The 14,235-nt window shown below is 38.6% G+C and overlaps 1 long non-coding RNA gene across 8 annotated transcripts in view; it reads right to left on the reverse strand.

Annotated features, from left to right (window-relative positions):
* LOC108583549 overlaps positions 1-14,235 on the reverse strand; it is a 115,938-nt gene that overhangs the window by 42,889 nt on the left and 58,814 nt on the right. For 6 of the 8 annotated variants that reach the window (XR_004179649.1, XR_002519404.2, XR_004179651.1 and 3 more), the window contains one exon: positions 9,142-9,215. This is a non-coding gene — a long non-coding RNA (uncharacterized LOC108583549). Of the gene's footprint in view, positions 1-1,264; positions 6,800-9,141; positions 9,216-14,235 lie in introns of those variants that run through there. The other 2 variants (XR_004179654.1, XR_004179653.1) reach the window with 2 other exon arrangements.

Below are 14,235 nucleotides of genomic sequence, written 5' to 3' on the forward strand. Positions count from 1 at the left end.
GCTATGTTTTGAGCATATTTTCAGAAACAGAGACTTTATTGCATAGATAATGTCTCCAAAACATGAGACAACCAAGCCTATTTTCTAAAATAATGATCATTCACTCTAGTCTCGTGGTTTTCAACCAGAGGTGCTCTTGCTCCCCATGGAGCAATGTCTAGAGACATTTTAATTGTCAGAACTTGGCGGGGTGGGTGTTACTGACATGTAGTGGGTAGAGGCCAGAGATGGTGCTAAACATTCTAAAATGCATAGGACAGCCCCTCCTCTGCCTCCCCTCAGCAAATAATTATCCTGCCAATTCTATGAAGAGGGTGTTGCATAATAAAATATACAAAAAAAAAAAAAAAAAAAAAAAAAAAACAAAACCAAAAAAAAAGATTCTTAAAAAAAAAAGGGAAAAAAAAAAAAAAAAAAAACCCAAGAATTGTCTAGCCCCAAATGTTATTAGTGCTGAGATTGAGAAACTTTTTTTCCTAATAGTACCATTGAAACTGAAATCCCATTAAGATTCCCGATGGCTCTCTAAGCAAAAACAAAGATAACATGTTTCCATGTTTACCCCACCAGCCACACATATATTCTTCAATTTTTTTCTTCCTCAGAAGCAAAAAGTAGGATCAGGAAGACTATGAAAGGCCATTTGTTTTGAGACTTGAAGGAATCACAGTTTGTTCTTTTGTAACCCTTTCATTGTCTGTTGACCACCACATCTCCATCTTTTATTTTGTTAAGGCTTTTTACATGATACATAATCTTTTGATCCATTCCTTTATCTACCCCAAAATTCTCCGCGATGCTAAATAAAACACATTCTCAATTTATATGCATTTTTTTTTTTTTTTTTACTGTTTAATTCTTAGTGTGGGCCTTTCTTTAAAACTTTTTAGAAGGAAAAGTAGAGCTACTGAGAAGTCCTATTTGGTTTACAATAATGTCAGGTTTATCATTACTATCATCTTGTGTCTCCAAGAATGTTCCTGTTGACTGGGTGCGGTGGCTCACGCCTGTAATCCCAGCACTTTGGGAGGCCAAGGCGGGTGGGTCACAAGGTCAGGAGATCGAGACCATCCTGGCCAACATGGTGAAACCCTGTGTCTAGTAAAAATATAAAAATTAGCTGGGTGTGGTGGCACGTGTCTGTAATCCCAGCTACTCAGAAGGCACAAGAATCACTTGAACCCAGGAGGTGGAGCTTGCAGTAAGCCAAGATTGCAACACTGCACTACAGCTTGGCGACAGAGAGAGTCTCCATCTCAAAAAAAAAAAAAAAAAAGGAATGTTCCTGTTGTCATTAGGTGTTTGTGAAGAAAATCCATAAGGTTTAATATTAAAATAGGAGATACACTCGAGGGCTTAGGGGTTTCTTACCCAGAACCTCAGGTTCCTTAAGCACCAGAGAAGTATTTTAATAAAAATGCACAGAACATTTCAGCTAGAGATTAGTCCAACAGGAGGAAGGACATATCAGGAGGTAAATACAAGTTATAGAGGCAAAAATACCTAACAGGTCATATCAGGTAGACTTTGGCGCAGAGAGCAAGGAGGCTGTACCTGCTAAAGACCTAGATTCTGGAAGAATAAAAAGAAATGCTGGTTTCTTTCTAGTTTCAGTTGTTTCACTAGTTTACAGAGCCTAGGCAGGATCTCAATGACTACATACTCAAATATGACTGAATTATTCTAATATTGCAGATGAAAATATATAGAGAGAAAGAAAGCATTGTGATTTTTGCAAGCAGCGCTTGCTTTCTTGGCTAATTCCAAATGTCTCTACTAAAAGTAGGACAATTCTGCCTTCTAATAGAATTCCTGACTAGACAGATCATTTTGTTAGATAGATGTTCGTTAGCATTTTGGTTTCCTTAATTTCATACCATATTCTATTTTATTTCTTTGTATCATGGTTGAAAGTGCATACGATTCTTATCTCCTCCTTAGGTTTTTATTTTTTCATTGTGACATCTGTGCTTGAATCATGGTGTAGCCAAGCTGTAGAGGCTTAATTCTTTTAATAGGAAGATAGCATGCTGTGGCAGAAAGCATGCCAGCCTGGCATCTGCTGTTCTCCGGCTGAGTGTCCTAGGACAAGTCACTTCTCTGTTATCTCAGTACAATTAGGGCTGTGCCAAAAGATCTCTAAAGGGTCCCTTCCATCTCGAATATTCTTTATATTTTGAATCTTTTTATATGTAAATATGACAGTAGTAACACAGTAACTCTATGTTATCTTTGCTTATTTTGCAATTGTATGTTAGGTAGTGTGGGTGTGTGTGTGTATCAGAGAGAGAGAGGGACAGTGTGCAAGAGAGAGAGAGCGTGCGAGAGAGAGCGAGAGAGGGACAGCGTGCAAGAGAGAGACAGAGAGAGTGGGAGAGCATGCAAGAGAGAGAGAGATAGTGGCAAAGGTGAAGGTGGAGGGGGTTAAGGACAGGAGGGACTAGTTAACCTTGGTAGACAATATGAAAGTGTAATAATCTGTAAACATAACTTGTGTTGAAGAAGATATGTAGGTATTTAAATACCTCTGTTGGAGGAAATATGTAAGTACTCATCATGGTTATAAAATAGCACTCTCAGAAATGTCTCTCCTCTCTCCTCCAGGACAGATAAAGCACCTGCAGGCTCTGACCGACCACAGAAACAGCCATGAAAACCTTCATGCTTTTATAAAGCAGGACAAAGCTTTGAAGCTTTGGCTTTAAATCGCTCCAGCATCTCTCAGCTGTAATGAGGACAGCATTTCCCTAGTCAAAACATCCTGGTTCTATTTATAGGTATTCACTTCTCTGAATAATAAACAAAAGTAGCAAGTTATTATCATATTTTATCATTTTCCTTCAGCTATCCTACTATTTAATACAATGCCAATAATTTAAAAAATTTCAAAGCCATCATACCTAACAGTGGGGTCAGTTAATTACCTTAGAGAAGACACTGACTGCCATATATTCGAACAGCCGAAACCCAGCAAGAATATTTGATTGGCCTTTGTTTACCCAGGGTTTCCAGTATCTCCCTCTCTACTTCATGGGGGTGGGGGTTCAGTTCTTTAAATGATTCCAGAAATAACCAGTCTCCCTAGTTGAAGGAAGGCTGTATTCATTTACTAAGTAACATCCCTTTGCTGACGTTGCTTTAAATAAGGATGGCAGACAATACAGCATCCGTGGAGACAGCCACAGTTCACTTCTATTCTTTTTCAAATGTAAGTTTGTATTAGGTTATTTAATGGACCACAATATATTCAGTAGGTACAGAATTCATACCCCCAAATGGCTGGTGTTTAATTCCATCCCTCCAGTCTGTTTTAACTAAGACATTTCCTCCTGTGCATATAATCTTCATTATCGTAGAAGTTATTTTTAATTTATAATTAACATAGTCTCCTTCTCATTATGTACGCCTTGATCGACTTGGACCCTCCGGACACATCTTGTCTGGCACAGTGCTGGTCGTGTCCTGCAGTTCTCCCAATGTGCAGTAGGTGTCTATCTTAGCCTTCCCTTCATCCTTCTTTCTCTTCTCCTCCCTGACACCGTGATATAGTGCATAATTCCAAAATGGCAGCTTTTTGAAAATTCACCTTGATTATCAGACATTAAAAGTGACTCATCCTGCAGTGACTGTCTGGCAGAAGGGATGGGATCAGACAGCAAGACAATGAGGGGACTGGGCGCATTAGCGCACTAGATTACAGAGCCCATCAAAAATACCTTTGTTCTGTCAAAGATCCAATCATTTACTAGTTGTGTTCTGCAGAGAAGAAAGAATGAGAGGGAAAAATCCACCAAACAAATAAACAAAAAAATACATTTATGAATTTAAAACCTCGTTAGTTCTCTATATTCTAAGAGGAAAAGAAAGTATGTAATCAACCTTCTCAGGAGAAGAAAAGATGGGGATTGTGCTTCTGAGACAAAAATCTATAGAACCTTTTCTTTTTCACTGGCTATCAAAATTTCTACACTAGCTTCTGTTCTTTGGGTCTTGGTAAGAGGGAAACTGTCAAATTTTCAGGGTTTGGTCTTGACTACACTGCATTCAGCCTGATTTATGGCAGAATATTTAGAAGACAAACTTTCACAATTAGAACGTTCATTTTCATTGATTTCTATCTTGTCACAATATAATGCTAACCAAGAAATGTGCAATGGATGAGAGGGGAAAAATATGTGTAAGGGCTATTACTGAGAAATACTTTATAAGTATCTAAACTGGCCCATATAAAAAGGCAGTAATAATCTTTGAAAAGAGAGAGCACATGAATTCTTGCATCAAGCATGTGTGTGTTCGTGCGCAAAGGGGAGGAGGGAACTGGAGAAGGAGGGAGGAGAGAGATGAGGGCGTTCATATTGAGGCCTGGGTAGGTATAACAGGGTGAGATGTGTTGTATCATCAGCATGACTGCAAGCCTGGTGAGCTTGTGATTCTCCAAGGAGACAAAATATCCAAATGGGAGGTTGGTGCCTGACTTTTTTCTTTTTATCATTTTCATCATTTGCCTATGAACTCAGAGGAGCATTTTATCAGTCATGGAAAATGCCCCCATGGGGCCCAGATCAAAGGCAGGCTTTGAACTGTGTACTTAGGTGGATCTCCCTGCCAAAGACATTAATGCGATTAAAACACAAATTCCATAAACAATTATTTTCCATCTGTTTAGCAATAATAATAGTGATGCTATGTGCTGTCAATGGTGTCCTTCCTTACAATGAGGCACCAAGTGAATGCAAATACCCTTCTGCACGTGGATGCTGCAGCACTTTGGGAGGATTTGGGAGGTTTCATCTGCCAGCAGGACAGGAGAGTGGCCACTGTCACCATGCAGGGATCTCTGGAAAAGAATGGCTGTATTTTAACTGTCATTTGCAAATAGAGTCATTAAAACAACTCATTGCATTCCATCAATTGTGCAGTGTACTTGTATACCGGTGTAAACTGGAGATTTGTCATTTACTGCCCCTGCCGCCATGTTTATTTCTACTGTCAGGTACAGAAAATGTACCCCTCTTTTTGCCCCTCTTAATTATCCCTAGTATCAATAACTCTGTTCCTTATTGATGGAGGAAGGGAGATTCGGCAGGACTGCCAGTCCACGTGGCTCACTCACAGTTACACATTCAGAGACCTACTCATGTTTGTTTGGATTCACAACACATACTCTGAGTAGGGAGAAAGAGAAATCTATAAGCTTTAAAAATCTCTGCCTAAACCAGACCAAGAGATTAAAGGGGGAGGGCAAAGGGGAGGGCCCAGACCGATTTCCGCACATCAGCACTCGTAACATGGGGATAGATTCCTGAAAGAGAGACCGACCGGCACAAGAGTTTTCATCAGTGGAATTTTAATGAGCCCTAAAGGTTAGCCTTCGACTTCGTTAACAAACAGCTCTAGAGATAATTTCCAATTTTCAGTGTTTATAGAATAGTGGTTCCTTGGTCATAATGAAATTCTGAGACTGTCTAGAGCCTATTCTGCATGTCCAGCTGAGGCTGAAACACAAACCGTCAAAAACAATTAAACGTGTGCTCAAAATCAAATGTAGAAGAAATAAAAAGAGGAAGACATTTTGCAAATTAAAGTGATCACATTAACCTCCTTTGATGAAATTGGTTCAGTCAAATGAAAAATACTTATTAAAAAAATAAACCCTGCACAGATATTTTAGCTTTTAAGGGGGTAACGATTATTCTAATATTGAAATGGACACAGACAAGAAAAAAGAGAGATAATAAACAAAAGAGGAAAGCTTCATTTCCAGTAGCTAGAGACCAGAGTCTCTATTATGTGTAAGTGGGTTGTAAATGTGTAGAAAAGAATATAGATGCAAAGATTGCCAAAATTGACACTAAAGGATAAAGGATAGGTCAGTTTTTTGGAAATACATCCCCTCTCCTTCTTCTCCCCTCTCCCCGCTTCTTCAGGTTTTACTGGGCCTTTGAAGAATTGCCATAATTGTACCAGAAAGGAAACAAGTATGACTGAGATTCCAGCCACATAAAACAAGAGCAATGGGTGGTTAAGACAAAGGGCCACATCTAAAGATTTCTTTTTCCCCCAAATTGGGTGGAAAATCCCTTCACTTTCTCCAAAAGGATGATCAAATCTCCTACTGGTATGGGGACCAACAGAAGATGTTTGAGCTGTAAATGCTGGGAGAAATATTCTTTAGTTTATTTAAAGTTAGGCTACATTTTATTTCTTCCAGTGCAACAAATCCCTTTCACTCCCCAGGCTTGCCACTTCCCTTGCCTCAAGTTGACAAGTGGTGGTAGGTGGCAGAACCCTACTACAGCCTAGGTCCTCTATTTCTCAGGACACTGGTTTGCTGTTGGATAACATCAGACTCCTCAGGTTACTGTGAGGAACAGCTGAAATGAAAGCACCATATGACAAATTCCAGACACCTAGACAAGGCATATAGGTCCTTTGTTATCTGGCCTCACCTGCCATTTCAGTCACGTTTTTCATGCCTTAATGTCCTCACGCCTGCTGTCCCTTCTGCTTGAGGTGACCACTTCCCCAGTCCCCTCTCATTACTCCTCTTTCTCCAGCTGTAAACACCTGTTCACCTTTCAAAATCTGGCCACAAGGTTACTTTCTCTGTGAGGCTTCCTGTCTTCTCAGCATTTTCCATAGTACACATGGTTAGAATGCTCACTGTATAGGATAATGATTGATTGGTTATTCTTCTCTCTTCTCTTCTTAACCAGGGAGATTATTGCGGGCAGAGACTATATTTATTTCTCTTTGTATCTTCAGTGCCTAGCAAAGGGCATGGACCATCTTATTTACTCTGAATAAACAAGGAAGGAAGAAAGAGAGGGAGAGAGGGAAGGAATATCCTTCTGAAACTATAAAGCACTATATACTATAAATACGAAGTATTACTAACAAAAGAAAGACGCCCACTGTCTGATGCCCTCCTACTGTTCAGGAATGAGCTTACTGTTTTCACAGGCAAAATGCTCCAACACAAAATGGGGCAGGCAACCATGAGAGCAGGAAGCTGACTTCTCACTCCCCATTTACCTGCCCAATGAAGAGGTACACGATTTCCCCAGGATACAAGGAATGCCCTTCATTAATGCCATTTGCTAGCAGTAATTTAGTTAACTGAATAATCACACAAAGTAAAGAACACAGAGACTTAAGGATCTCTGTCTAATGCATGATACTAAGATATTTTATAAGGTGGCAAGTAGTTAAGTGTGCTTAAATGCAATCACAGAGCATTTTGTTTGGTCATTTTCATCTGGAGGTTTTAGAAAAGCCAGGAGAGAAAAGCAGCCTCCTCAGGGATTTTTCCTTAGAGTACAATTTTTACAAAAAGCTGAGTGTACAACTTGCAAAATAATAAGCTTCAGTGATAACACAAGCTTCAGCTACAATTATCACAAAGAGCAAGTCTGCTGCCCAAGCTTCTAACTTATCCTTGTGACTACAGAACAGCCCAAAATGTCACATTCAAGTTGAAGTGACTGCAGCCAATTAGGTAATTTCCACCAAATTGGGTCCATTAATACTTGGACATTATCTTGAGGGTGAAATAGGATTCAGTGACAAGGTGCAATGTGGCTTGTGAAATATTAGTTTTGGACAATCACAAATCAGGATCCAAGGGTATGTTAAATTATTCAGCATTCTTGACCTCATTATTAAGTGACTTCATAAGGGTTTTTGCTCATATTCATATAATCTTAGGATAGAAAGAGCTTGATTTTTGTTTCCTTTCCCCAGCCATTTCCCTTTTTATATATCAGAGATTTTATGTATATCTCTTTATTTTTATCCTGTTTAATTTTAGAATTTAAAGGGCAATGGCTATGGTTTTGTTTGGGGAACACACAATGAGGACACTTGCTCATATGATGACACACATCAGAATTATGAATATTAGTTAGAAATTTGGTTCGCACACCTTTCTTTGCTAACACACAACTTCAGGTAACAGCAATTTTTCCAGCCAAACATCTGCCTTGGTCTGCCAAGTATCGAACCGAAAGCTGTGATTTGTAACACATGGTCTTATAAATGAGTCAGAACTTCAAGGCCAAGTCGGCTTCTGGAAGTGTTCTAAAATGATAGCAACAATATTATTTTCCAAAATAATGGGAGAAAGCCATAAAAACACTCCAGGAAGATCATGTACCAAAGATGTTGGTTGATTTTGTTTTGTTCCAAAGATGTTTGGAACAATGATTAGTTGGTGCTGACAGGATTTCTACAACTAGGAAATGTGTTGGACATTTAAAACTTTAAATCAGTGTTCCAGTAAATTCTAAAGAACTTCAACCAATTGCACAATTATCCTAAGAATATGACTACGAGATATCGCTTAAACGTACAAGTTAAAACACTTTATATCATTGGGGCAAAGCAATGATATGGACCTGGAATAGGAAAATTACCAGATAATGTGACTGAATCAGTGAGTATCTGCCAAAAGAAAAAAATCTCTTTGAGATGAACAAAAGAAATGAGGTAGCATTAGGCTACTCATAGGACAACTGGCTAGAGCACAGTTTCTTCTTTGAGATGTATTTTGTAATTTTGTTAATGACTCAGACCAAAACAAATACTTTGAAAGCAGAAACACAGAATTCCATTTCAGCATATCCCAACCAGATGGGATCAGAACAGGTGTGATCATTTTAGAGTGTTCTTCTCTATAAATCAACTTCTGGTTTGTTCCAAAGTGGGGCTGTCAGCTTTTAGGCACCCAATGAAGTTGAGAATTTTTAGCAAACTAAACACAGCCATTAAAATAATGTTTGAGTTAGTTTTAATAACAGTGACCTAGATTCTCATGCTCCCCAGGACCTCACTGTATCTCTTCCATGTGTGATATCCATGGGAGGGCTGCACATGGGGAAGACTCACTGAGTGCAGAGCAGGAAGAAGAATTTAGGTCAATTACCTTTTGAAGTCTGATTCCTTTAAACAGCTACTCAAGGTAGTATCTTGCTAACAGAGCTGTATATAATAAAAGTGGCCTGTGCTGTTTCTTTAAATACTGCTTTTTGGTTGTAAGCGATCAAAGTATTAAATTTGTGTAAGAAAAAAAAAAAAGATCAAGAGAAGTTTCATCGATGTTCTTTCTGGAATCTATTAGGAAGGATTAGGTATGTGGTTTACCTCTCTTAAAGTCTGGGCTTGAAAGTAGGTGCCTCCATTTCAGTCTCTTCCAGCTGAGCTTTTGTTTTCTCTGCCTGTAAGTTGAGGAGAGAAGAAGTTTAGATGTCACCTCAGGACTTTTGATAATATATTAGAAAATTAAAAAAACATGAAGCAGGCGAATGTATGGGGAGGAGTATTTACTATGGATCCATTCCCCAAAGTTTGAAAAAAAAAAAAGTATTGTATATGTGAATGTGTGTTTCCTTTCATTAGCTCTCCAGGAAACAAGATTTTTTTCTCAAACTATAAAGAAAAATTTGTTAAGGTTTTTTTTTTTTAACCTTTAGAAAGTAGATACCATTTTGATATGTTTATTCTTTCATTCAATAATTATTTACTGGCACCTACTCTATGTCAAGCACTTTGCACGTTCTTGGGAAGATAACAGTGACCTTGATCTGATATCTGAGTTTGGGGGAAAGAAATCATGTATCAGGCCGGGTGCAGTGTCTCACACCTGTAATACCAACACTTTGAGAGGCTGAGGCAGGTGAACAACGAGGTCAGGAGACTGAGACCATCACGGCTAACATGGTGAAACCCCATCTCTACTAAAAAAAAAAAAAAAAAGCCAGGCATGGTGGCGGGTGCCTGGAGTCCCAGCTACTCAGGAGGCTCAGGCAAGAGAGTCGCTTGAACCTAGGAAGTGGAGGTTGCACTGAGCCAAGATCACACCACTCCACTCCAGCCTTGGGTGACACAGCGAAACTCCATCTCAAAAAAAAAAAAAAAAAGATATCATGCACCAGTCAATAGCTGTTGGAATCTTAGAAAGGAATGCTTAGAAAAATTGAGTAAATGAACATATTTAAAATATGAACATCATTTTATTTTATTTTTAACATTTCAAAAACACAGAATAATTTAAACACCAACATCTTTGCCAACTCTACTCCTAAGCAATAATCACTATGAGTAATTTGCTATATGTCCTTTTGGATTTCTGTCTGTTTACAAATATATATACAAAACAATTTCTTAAGAACATATGAGCAGACTTAATCCTGATTTGAACTTTTTCTTCTATTTAAGGGTGTCTCATGAGCATCTTTTCCAGCCACTAAGTGTGCTGATTTACCCCATTCTTCTCAATGACTATGGAGTATTCCATCTTATGGCTCCCCACTATTATCATGGATGGCAATATGGAATGGCAGGACAGTATTAACCAAAGGCAGAAGGTAAGTCTGCATTTAAGTTGTTGGTTTATAAATATTGTCCTATCCTGTCATAGAGAAGACTACCAATCTTTCCTGACAAATCATTGAACAAATAGTTTCATGATTTTTTAAATGTATTTTTTTAGCATGAAAAATCAAAAAGTGTTTTTTAATTTTAATTAGTAAAACACTTTCATTGCTTTTAGTTTTATGGCAGGGATTCAGAAAAAGCAAATAGACTCAAAGCAACATAATGAATATAGGGAAAATTTTCTGTAGATCTTCAAAGAAAATGATATAAAAATTATAAACATTACTGAGAAAATTAATTGCATGGTTACAAAGTAATACACATTTACTGCAAAAAGTGTGAAAAATATGCAGACAGATAAAGAAAGTATCACTGTGCAGATGGGAGGGTGGATTTTGGAAACATTTTTGAAAAAGAAAATAAAAATACCCTGAATCCTATGATTCAGAAATAACAACTTCCTCAACAACTTTTCTTGTTAGTATATATGCGCACACACGTACACATTGAAAAAGCCTGAAAGGAGATAGATAGTTTGCACATTTATGTATGTTTGTATTGAACACTTTATTGGGTTTCCTTTATTATACAGTTTTCCTTTATTATACAGTGAGTCAACCAAAAATACAAATTTTTTAATAAAGTAAAAAAAAAGTGGGTTCATTTCAGGCCTACAAAGAATGACACCAAGGAAATGATAAGAACGTTTTTTCTTTTTCTTTTTTTGAGACGGAGTCTCACTCCATCACCTAGGATGGAGTGTAGTGGCGCCATCTCGGCTCACTGCAACCTCTGCTTCCCGGGTTCAAGTGATTCTCCTGTCTCAGCCTCCCGAGTAGCTGGGATTACAGGTGTCCACCACCACGCCCAGATAATTTTTTGTATTTTCAGTAGAGACGGGGTTTCACCATGTTGGCTAGGCTGGTCTCAAACTCCTGACCTCGTGATTCGCCCGCCTTGGCCTCCCAAAGTGCTGGGATTATAGGCGTGAGCCACCACCCCTGGCCAAGAGCCTCTTTTCTATCATTGCCTTTCTTCCAACAGGCTTATGGGTTATTAGAAAGTTTAAGATGGCTTTCAAAGATGAATTAGTTCCACACTGAATTTCAACAAATATCCAACAGTGAAAGCAAAGCACAAAATCCAGTAAGCCTGATGATGGTTATGAAATTTTGAATTGTAACCATCTAGAAACATAATCCAAGCTCAGGGTTATTTTGCATCCTCCAAGACTGCAAATGCCAAGTACAGCATGGACCTTGTCTTCAGGCCTAGGAGGCTTTAAGAAGACAGGGGAGGAATGAGCTCCTTGCCTTCCCCTGCAGCTCCAGTGTCCATGCTGGCCAGCACCAGAGCTTCACTCACCCTGCTTGTGGAATGGCTAGCAGAGCTGGCAATCCCCTTGCTAGGTAACTAGAAGCATGTCACATCTAGCTTTTGTATACACAGAACCCCTGGTCATCTTCTCAAAGCTCTACACATAACAGAGACCCTCATGGATATGAGACAAATAATATCCTGCATAGTCTGATCCTTAACCATGACCCTCAATCACATAAACACCAGCCAGGTAGTTGAGGGAAGGGTTTCTTCCCACTACTTGGTGAAAGGGGAAAGTCAGAGAGCAGGAGAGATTCAGATTAATAATGTTTAAAATGAAAATCTCTAGAAGCTCATTACTGGGGCCATTGAGTAAAGAGCACAGCTTTGGAGTCAACTGAGTCTTTCATTTATTTAGTCAACACTTAATGGCCCCCATACTATGTGCTAGGTACAGTTCTAGTAGCTGAGAAATATCAAGAACAAAACAGACAAAAATTGATGTCTTAGTGGAGCATACATTCTAGCAAGAGGAGCGGATAATAAAAATAGCATTACAGGGTGATAAATGCTACAGGAAAAGAAAACAGATTGGGGTAAGAATGATTGGGAGTGGGGAGTGGGTTGTAGGTTGTGGTTTTAAATAGGATGATCAGAAGTCTCACTAAGAAGGTGACATTGCAGCAAAGACCCGAGAAGGTGAGGGAATAAGTAATTTAGACATGGAGGGTAGAGGTTTCAGGCTGAAGGAACAGCCAGTGCAAAGGCCCTGAGGTGGGAGTAGGCTTGCAGGGTTGGAGGAGAGTGAAGGAGAGGAGATAATAGGAATTGAGATCCAAGACATAAGGTGTAGGGAGTGGGTGTGCATGCAAGACCTTAAAAATTACAAGGACCTTAAACATTATACGGACCTTCCACTTAGGTTTGAATCCTTGTACCATCATTTGCCAAAGGTCACAGGTTGAATGACTTTCTGAATTCCTATTTTGTTGTCTGTAATACGGGAATCTCATTAACTGGGCACAATTATTTTGAGGATTCAAATGGAATCATGTCTGTAAAATAACAAGTACAATGTCTGAAATGTGGTATGTTTGCAACAGATGTTGGTTCCCATATTCCTCCAGGTATAATTGTGCGCATTTTATACCTATTTTATAAATGTACACATAAACATAGAAGGGCGATATGACTGACCAGTAGTTACCCAGAGGTAGGAATCCAAGTAGTTTTTAACTCTATAAATAAATAACTATTTTTTTCCCAAAACAATAAATGCTGAACTATCATCAATAAAACTAATAGTCGTGGAAGGTGGTTTGTTAGGGATTCAAGTTGACTAAGGAATGAAATCTCGGATACATCAACCATTAGTGAGGACTGATACATTAGTAGAAATGTACAGGCAAATCTCATTATTTCCCATTTCCATTGAGTATCTATTTCAAGGTTAGAAAAAAAATGTTATCTATCCTTCTGGGGCACATCTGAACATTCAAACAATACCAGATAGAATGGTCAGCTTGCAAACTTTTGAAAACACCATTGCCTGCAGGGTTGAAAAGGCCTCTGTTAGATATCAACCTGCTCTGCGTTAACTTTTTTAATATGATGGCAGCAGTTTTTCTCTTATGTGGTAGTATCATTAGAGTTTCACTTAAGTTCACAAAAATCATTTTCTGGCTAAGTTTCCACTCAAACCCAGTCGCTACAGAAGTTGGACATCAGTGGGGGAGGCAATTAGTTAGCTAGTTATTATGACTTTACTTACTTAGCACATTTTTAGCAGAAGGAAAAATGACAAAAACCTAAAATAATTCTATACAAATACACGAGTGACTCTTTTTACCCATAGCTCATTGGTACTGTGGACAGTATTTCAAAGAAGCCAATACCTATAACACCCTCTCCTGCTGTATGATTATGCAGTTGTCATCAGCTGAGAGGGCCAACGGGAATCATTTTAATAAAAATTATTGGGTACTTACTGTTGGAGGGCTTGAAACTACGGGAAGAACTGAAGATGGATTCCTCTCTGTAGGTAAATAACAACTGTACATAAGTTCTTGCCAAGACAATTAGTTATACTACCTTTGGATATTCTGCTGGTCAAATGCCCTTTTAGAAGCTTTAAAAAATATTTGCCAGGGAATTTCTTCGGGGGAACACATGCCTCGACTATCGTACAAAGTTTTCTCTGCTCTTAAGCACTAATGAATGATTTGGCCCCTAACTCTAGTCTGGAGTTTACCAAAAATCTGCACTACGTCTGTTTAATTGGATGAGGGGTTTTCCTGACAAATGTGTCTTATGATTTTTATACGCTTTATTAAATGCCCAATAACCATTCATTGAAAGCGTAGAAAAAACAATCTCACTTCCATTTCTTTCTACTTGCCCTATTACAAATCAAAGACTGACCACACACACACGGAGATTTACCTATTATATGTGTATACTAAATTATATGTGTAAATGTAGATGTATATACCACTTATATGTGTATACCAGAGTATACACAGATATATGATGAAGTGTGAC

The sequence above is a fragment of the Papio anubis genome, chromosome 18, assembly GCF_008728515.1.
Source record: "Papio anubis isolate 15944 chromosome 18, Panubis1.0, whole genome shotgun sequence".
NCBI lineage: Eukaryota > Metazoa > Chordata > Mammalia > Primates > Cercopithecidae > Papio > Papio anubis.